This window comes from Callospermophilus lateralis, chromosome 6, assembly GCF_048772815.1.
Source record: "Callospermophilus lateralis isolate mCalLat2 chromosome 6, mCalLat2.hap1, whole genome shotgun sequence".
NCBI lineage: Eukaryota > Metazoa > Chordata > Mammalia > Rodentia > Sciuridae > Callospermophilus > Callospermophilus lateralis.
In genome coordinates this window covers 8914430-8922483 of record NC_135310.1, presented here as the reverse complement: position 1 = coordinate 8922483, position 8054 = coordinate 8914430, and positions in this window count along the sequence as shown.

Below are 8054 nucleotides of genomic sequence, written 5' to 3'. Positions count from 1 at the left end.
CAAGTAAACATCCAAAGAGAACTGTCAAGAAAGTGTGTGGGTATGCATGTCCAGACCTCATGGGAAGAGTCTGACCTGGAGAGGGAATTGGCAACTGTTAAAAGAAAAAAAAATTATAATTGGGAGCCCCATAGGCTGAGATGACTGCAGGACTTTGAGTTTCTACATTAAAAAGTATTTTTGTCCTTAAAGAATGACAGGCTATTCCACATGGGAAAGGGGGCAAGTACAGGACAAAGGGGAACAGATAAAAAGAACATACAGGTTTCTGGAAGAGGAATTTTGGAAAGACTTTTATGTATGGTTAGTCTGGCCAAGACTTAAATGGATTTATTTATTTTTAAATGATGAGCTTTAATATAAAAAATGCATTGCTGTCATTTTCTTGGAATGTTAGTCTGCTCTTGATAGAAAATGTAGAAGGTTTCTCTTTTACCTTTTAAGTAATCTTCTTTGAACACCAAGATGTTGTCTTTATTAGGTCTTTGATTACTTAGGGAAATTGAGCCCCCTCCATTGGAAGACCTAAAGTTATTCCTACAACAATGTAACCTTCAGTATTTACATATAAAATCTTTTCACTGTTCCTTTCCATAACTAGGACTGTTTCACAGCAACCTATGATCCTATTTAATCAGCTCTTTGAACCTTTTGACATTTTTTTAAAATATTTATTTTTTAGTTGTAGGTGGTGGACACAATATCTTTGTATCATTTTTACATGGTGCTAAGGATTGAACCCAGTGCCTCACATGTGCTAGGTGAGCACTCTACCACTGAGCCACAACCCCAACCCGGCCTTTTGACATTTTTGACATCTTTCTAAAATCAAATTTTAAGTCTTTGTGACCTCAAGCTAAGTTTGGAGATTTCCAGAGAACCCCTGGAATACCTCAAAAGGATTTGTTTTCTCTCCTTATAAAAGAGAGAGATTAAGCGAATTAGGCTTGTTCAACCTGTTCAGTTGTCAGAATCATTATGAGTAAGTGATGTTAAACCTTCTTTAAGTTCTATTTGTATAGGTAGGTTATTAATAAGTGTCCCAGAAATTGTACTAAAATCCTAGAACCTGTTATTTCATGGTATATTATTGGCTATAATTTCGATTATCATATTTAAATGCTGAATGCCACAGAAATAACCAAATTTTGTCCAATAAGACAGCTGTTTCCATAAGAGATGAACCCCACGAGCCTAGGTCACTCCATAAGTCTCCAACACTCTGGCCTGGCTTTGCCAATTAGCCACCCCCACAACGCAATAAACCCTGAAGGAACAGCTTTCCACCGAGCTGCCAGGCCAGGTATGGACGGAAAGAGCATGGGCAACTGGCCACAGGGCTTTTGGGAAATTCTTTTCCAGCTCTAATCAAAAGCTAAATATAAAAGAGAAATGTTTATAAAATGCAGAAATCCAGCCCTCCTGTCTGGGGGCCAGACTACAGTAGGGGAGACGCTGGCGAAAGGGCTGTGTAACTTTGTCCGGGGCAGGCATCCGAGGTAGCTCCTCTGACCTGACAGAATAGGACAAAGGATTTTATGACCTGGAACACACATGCCCCATGCGGTTTGAATATCCTTTCCTCTAAGTCAGGTACCATTTTCAAGTGAAGCCTAGGAATTTTTAACCTCAGAATGCATTGCATTTCTATTTCACGCTCGACACTCTCCTTCTCTGAAGGAAACATCACTAGGCTTTAGGAAAGGATGGCAGGGCACCAGGTGCCTCTGGGGGAGCCTCTGAGATGAGGGCAAGATGAACAGAGTCCCGGATGGCAGTGTGACCTGAGAAAACAGCCTGCGGGTTGATCCAGCCCAAGGAGGGGGCGTGGACTGGCAGAGTGTCACAGAGAAAGAAGGAAAGGGTTGGGGTCTGCGCATAACTGAGGAAAGGAAGTTTCATCTCTGCCTTGACTTCCCCTCCATCAAAGAACGAGGTGAAGCCCGTGAGCCTGAGGTCGGAAATCACTACTGTTCCCCAGGTCACATTCTCTTAATCAAAGGCATCGGCCTTAAAAATTAGAGGGAGAGGAGGTAGCCAGCTGCAGTTTCCTCCTAGCCCTCCCTTCCTCCTCTTTCTCCATCTGAGCAAGACTCCAAGCCTTGGCCCCTGTGAGATCCCCAGGCTATCCCGGAAGACCAGCAGCCCTGCTACCCTGGGCTGGCGCTCCGGGTGCCAGCTCCTGGTCTCCCACACACCTTTTTAACACAGCCTTAGTCAAGAGCCAACCAGGAAATCACTCCATCCCTTCAGCTCCGAGACTAGTGATAGCGGTTTCTCCATGGGGGCTGCCAAACATCCCAGCTCCTGGGGCAGCTGCCAGTGGCCCCTGCAAAGCAGCAAGGAGACTAAACAAGATCCAGCCAAGCGCCTGAGATCCAGGCCGATTCCAGCCCACAAAATGCAGACCAGGAAAAGACCGGTTTCCGCTCCATTTTTAAGGCATGAGAGAAGCTACTGTGAACCGAGAAGCAAAGATGCAATGCCCTGAAGGAGGTACACCTCAGTGTCTTCAAATGGTGCTGTCAGCCTGCAAGCCACCAAAGCATCTGGTTCAAGCTAGAAACTGTTCCTGGGAAATGCTGCACCACTGCTGTCACCTCACCCTTAGGCCCAACCCCGCCCCTGGAGGACCCCACGGAAATGAGCACAAGGGCGCTATGGCTCTGGGGTCGTGGGCCTGCCTGCTACAGCGGGGCGTGGAGGGCAGGCATCCCAGGGCCTGCCACACGGTGGAGGGCAACAGGGCTCCAGTCTGGGACCTCAACCCCCTCAGGGCACCAGGCCTCCAGCACTGCCCTGCAGCCTCCAGCTCCGGCTCCCCTGGGATTTCTGGGGACCCCACCCTGACTGCTGGTCTTGGAAACATCTCCATAGAAGGACACAAAGAACAGGGACAGGTGTCTGTCCTCCCGTTGAATGTGTGCTAAGCCCTTGAAAACTGCAAACATTACCCCTAATTCATATGCCCAAAGGGCATTAAATTACACAGGAGCACCTGGCTGAGTAGCCCAGGCCTGTAATCCCAGTAACTCTGGAGGTTGAGGCAGGAGGATCACAAGTTGCAGGCCAATCTCTCAATTTAGAGACCCTATCTCAAAATTATAAATAAAATGGGCTGGGGATGTATTTCGGTGGTAGAGCATTTCTAGGCTCAATGTAAAAAAAAAAAAAAAAAAAAAAAAAAGATTAAATTATGCCAGGAAATTAAGGTTAAGAGGTAAGTTCTGCTGGGCCCCCTCAGTGTTATACGGGGTTTCCATGCTGTTTTCATGACTGAAATCCATGATCTTTCTTTTGTGCAAATATGGCACACCCCAAGCCCCAGCTCTGTCTGCTGGCAGTGCTGGGTGTGCTGCGGAGGCAGCAGCCCCTCCCAAAGCTCTCAGAGGTCGTCCCCAGAGTTTCCCTGTCCCTTTCTCTTCTCTTTGATCATCTTTATCCACATAGACAAGACTGACGGACCCAGGAAGCCAAAGGGCACCGGGCCGGCCAAAAGAGAAATAACACTCTCACTTCAAATCCAAAGGCACTCACAGGCTTAAGTTCATAATCCTGTGAACTCCTCCTGTGAAAGGGGTACCCGGCCTCCAGAGCCTGGAAGTGAGAGTGACCTCCTCTCTGTGGCTCCAGGAGCCGTGGGAAGCAGGCCACCTCAGAGAAGTCTCCCCGGCCTTAAAACTTACACTGTTTCATGTTATATCCATCTTGTTCCTTCACCCACTTCTCCAAGCATCTCAGGCCTGAGATTAAGGCTCTGCTTGTGTATGCACACACACGTGTGTGTGACATGTATGGCGTTTGTGTGTAGTTTGGGGGTGTATAGAATGTATATGTGGTGTATGGTGTGGGTGTAGGTGTGAATATATCATTTGAATTATGTGGAGGAGGTGTGAGTGTGTGTGGTGGGGGTGAGGGAGTGGGGAATGTGTGTGCACTGTGAGGTGTGCACTGTGAGGTGTGCACTGTGAGGTGTGCAGTGTGTGTGTGCATGTGCTATAGGTTGGTGGGGAAATTGGTTCCAAACCATGTTTCATCAATGCAGCTCTGTCTTGGGGGTTAGCTTCTGCCTCCACTGCTTAGTTTCTGAGTTTTTAATACATCGACATTCATTGTGAAAGCTAACACTTGACAAAGGAAATTATTGGCTGCTAGTGGCCCTTCCAGTCCTGGTTATTAACATACCTCTTTGGATACCTCTTTTTTGCTGGGGAGCGGGGGAGGGGGGTATTGAACGGAGGGCCTTGTGCATGGTAGACAAGCACTCTACCACTGAGCCACATCCCCAGCCCATTTTATTTTTTATTTTGAGACAGGACGTTCTGTCTTAGTTCTTGCTAAGTTCCTGAAGCTGGCCTCAAACTTGCTATCCTCCCATCCCAGCTTCCCGAGTTACTGGGAGAACCTAGCAAGATACTTTATTTACCAAGGCTAATGAGCCTCTGTGGAAGCTGTACCTGACCTTCAGGAACACACAGCCAGCGAGCAAAAACTAACAGCCAGTGTCTGGCAAAACTAACCGTATTTCCCTTTGGTAAGCAGAGCAGAGCAGCCCTGCTGGCCTGTGATGGGACAGCCACCAGGACATGAGCAGCCAGGGTTGGTGTGACCTGTGCAGCTGAGCCCTGGAGCACAGGAGGTGCTCCCTGCACGTTCTGGAACTTGGCGCTAGATCTTACCGTTAGATGTAGAGGTTCTTGTCTCGGCGACTAGCATCCCACGTGATCCACCCACGAGTGTAAAATTGGCTGGGTATCTAAGCATGGACACCACTGTGCTGCAAGCTCAGGACAAGAGCCTATGGAAGGTTAGGAATGTCTGTCTTCCTCTGATTGCCTTCTAGCCTGGTCCCCATCCCATTCCATCAGATCCTTCCAAAAATGAGGAAACAAGAGGTCTTATAATCCATGGAACAAGTCTATCGATTCCTTACCTCTGCAATAAGTATCTGTGGGTAACAAAGATACCCTGGACCAATGCAATCTTCATCAGAACTAAGCAAAGGAAAATAAGGGGCAGGAAGGGACGATTATTTTAACGTGTATAAGCAGTGCTAGGCAGTGACACAGGGTAACCTGCTTATTCCACAGATGGTCTCAAAATGTAATCTTCTTGTTTGTTTTTTTGGTTCCAAGGAATGAACTCAGGGGTACTTAACCACCATCCCAGCCCTTTTTTATATTTTATTTAGAGATAGGGCCTCACTGAGTTGCTTAGAGCCTCATTAAGTTGCTGAGGTTGACTTTGAATTCAAGATTCTCCTGCCTCAGTCTCCCGAGATTCTGGGATTACAGGCATGCACCTCAGTGCTCAGAAAAGCAATTTATTTGTGCATGATCATAGCAGTGGAAAGGCTATGACTTGAACTCAGGTATTTCTGACACAGAGTTGGTGCCGATTCCGGCAATCTATCTCAATATTCCTGAAGACTGACGTGTTAAAGGCGTGGTCCCCACTTTAAGAGGTGAGGCCTAGAGGGAGATCTGACTTTTGTCTCCTGATTGGGGACAAGGTGAGCATTTCTGCTCTGTCACGTGTCCCTCCGTGATATGCTGCTGCACTACAGTTCCAAAACATCAGAGCCAAGCAATCATGAAATGAAACCTCCAAAACTGTGGGTGAAAATTAACTTTTCTCTTTATAAGTTGATTGCATGAGGTGTTTGTCATAGTAACTTGAAGCTGATTAACAATATCCTTTGCTCTGTGCAGAACTTGGATCCGAGAACTGATGGAGCTTCTCCTGCCTCAGTCTCCCGAGATTCTGGGATTACAGGCGTGTAATTACATAAAAACAGAAATGTGTTCTGTTTTGTCAGATTGAAGGAGTTTCTTTCTACCCTAGTTAGCTGAAAGATTTTATTATAAATGAATATTAAATTTGGAATACGATTTAGTTTTTTGTTGTTGTGACTTGTTGTTGTGGGGTGGTCAATAACGTGATGAAGCACACAGAGAGATGTTCAAATCTTAAACCAGCTTTGCATTCTAGGATAAACTCTAGCTGTCATAATATATCATTCTTCTTATGCACCGTTGCATAAGATTTGCTAAAACTTTGTTAAGAATTTGTATAATTGTGCTCATTATATTAGCCTGTAGTGTTCTTATACTGTCTTTGTCTGCTGTTAAAATTTTTATGAAGTAATATGACCTTCAAAGCACATTCTCTTTTTTAACTGTCTGAAAGAGTTTAGGTGGAATTGTTACAAGTTCTTTCTTAAATGTTTGGCATGACTCCCCAGTGAAGTCATCTGGGCCTGAAGTTTTCTTTGTGGGAAGGTTTATAACTACAAATTCAATGTCTTTCAAAATAGGCATATGATTTTTAAAGTTGTCTATATCTCTTTTGAGAGAGTTTGGTAGGTTATGTCTGTCAAGGAATGTCTTCGTATCATCTAAGTTGTCAAAATGGACATAAAACTGATCGTAGGAATCCTTTATTATATGTTAATGTTTGTAGAGCTAGAATATCATCACCTCTCATTTCTTATATGGGCAATTTATGTCTTCAGAATAGCTAAGGTTTGTCAAGTTTGAACATTGTCTCAAAGAAGTAGCTTTTGATTCGTGGTTTGCTAAGATTAGTGTTTTTCAAGTGTTTCTTTCATTAATTTCTTATTATTTCCTTTCTTCTGCTTGCTTTGAATTGAATTTGAGCCCCCAACTCTTTTTTTATTGTTTGTTTCCCGAGCTGTAAGCCCAAATCCCTGATATCTTTCTTCTTGTAATATACCCCCCGATTTCCCCTAGGTGCCTCCTCAGTGCCAGGCCCACTATTACATGCTGCACTTTCCCTGCAATTGAAAGTACTCTCTAATTTCTCTTTTGAATTATCTGATCCATGTGGTTTTGGAAGTGTGTTGCTTAGTTTCCAAAGACTTGGGGATTTTCTAGAGATCTTGCTGCTATTCGTATTATTTAACTCCATTGGCTCTGAGAACATCAGTTTTGTAACTAGAATTCTTCTTGATGTACCAGGACCACTTTTATGGGGTGGTATATGGCCTATCTTAGCAACTGTTCTGTGTGCACTTGAAAAGGATCTGTGTATTGCTGTTGCTAAGTGGGTGTTCTATTAATGTTGATGAGGCCCAGTTAATTGTTAGTGCTGTCCAGGTCTCCTCCACAATCGTGCCAATTTTTCTGGTTATTAGTTCTGCTCATTATTGAAAGAGGGGAGTTGAAATCACTGATATGCCTGAGGCAGGGCCTTTTCTCCTTCTAGTTCTGTCAGTTTCTGCATGATGTATTTCAAAGCTGTTATTAGGCATTTAAATGTTTATGATATTATGGTCTCTTCGTGAATTGACCCCTTTGTCATTATGCGATGAATTTATTTATTTCTCCTAATTTACTTTGTCTACTTTGTCTGATATCAACTTTGCCACTATCACTCTCTTTAGATTAGTGTTACTATCTTTTCTGGTAATTTTACTTCTATTTGGGCCAGAATTAGAAGTCTTCTGTTACGGTTTAGGTATGGTGTCCCCTGAAAGCTCAGATATGAGACAATGCGAGAAGGTTTAGAGGAGAAATGATTGGGTCCTAGCCTTGAACGACTCAGTGTTAATCCCTGATGGGATTAACTGAAGGGTGACTGGGGGCAGGTGGGGTGTGGCTGGAGGAAGTGGTTCATCGGGGGCGTGGCTATGGGGCATATTTTGTATCTGGAGAGTGGAGTCTCTCTCTGCTTCATGATCATCATATGAGCTGTGACTCTGCCACCCTCTCCCGCCACGATAATCTGTCTTACCTGGAGCCCTGAGGAATGGAGCCTGCTGTCTGTGGACTGAGACCTCTGGAACCGTGTGAGCCCCCAAATAGACTTTTCTTCCTCTAAAATTGTTCTGGTCAGATCTTTTAACCATAGCAGCGAAAAAGCTGACTAAAACATCTTCTGAATTCTTTCTTTCATCCTAATCCTAAAAGACAAATTGGCATTGAACCTCCTTGGTACAGCTACCTGGGGTACAGTGACATCAGGAAGACTTCTCAAGTTCCTCCCAGGCTTGTGAAGCTCCATGTTGGTGGGCATGTAAGCTGGGGACATAG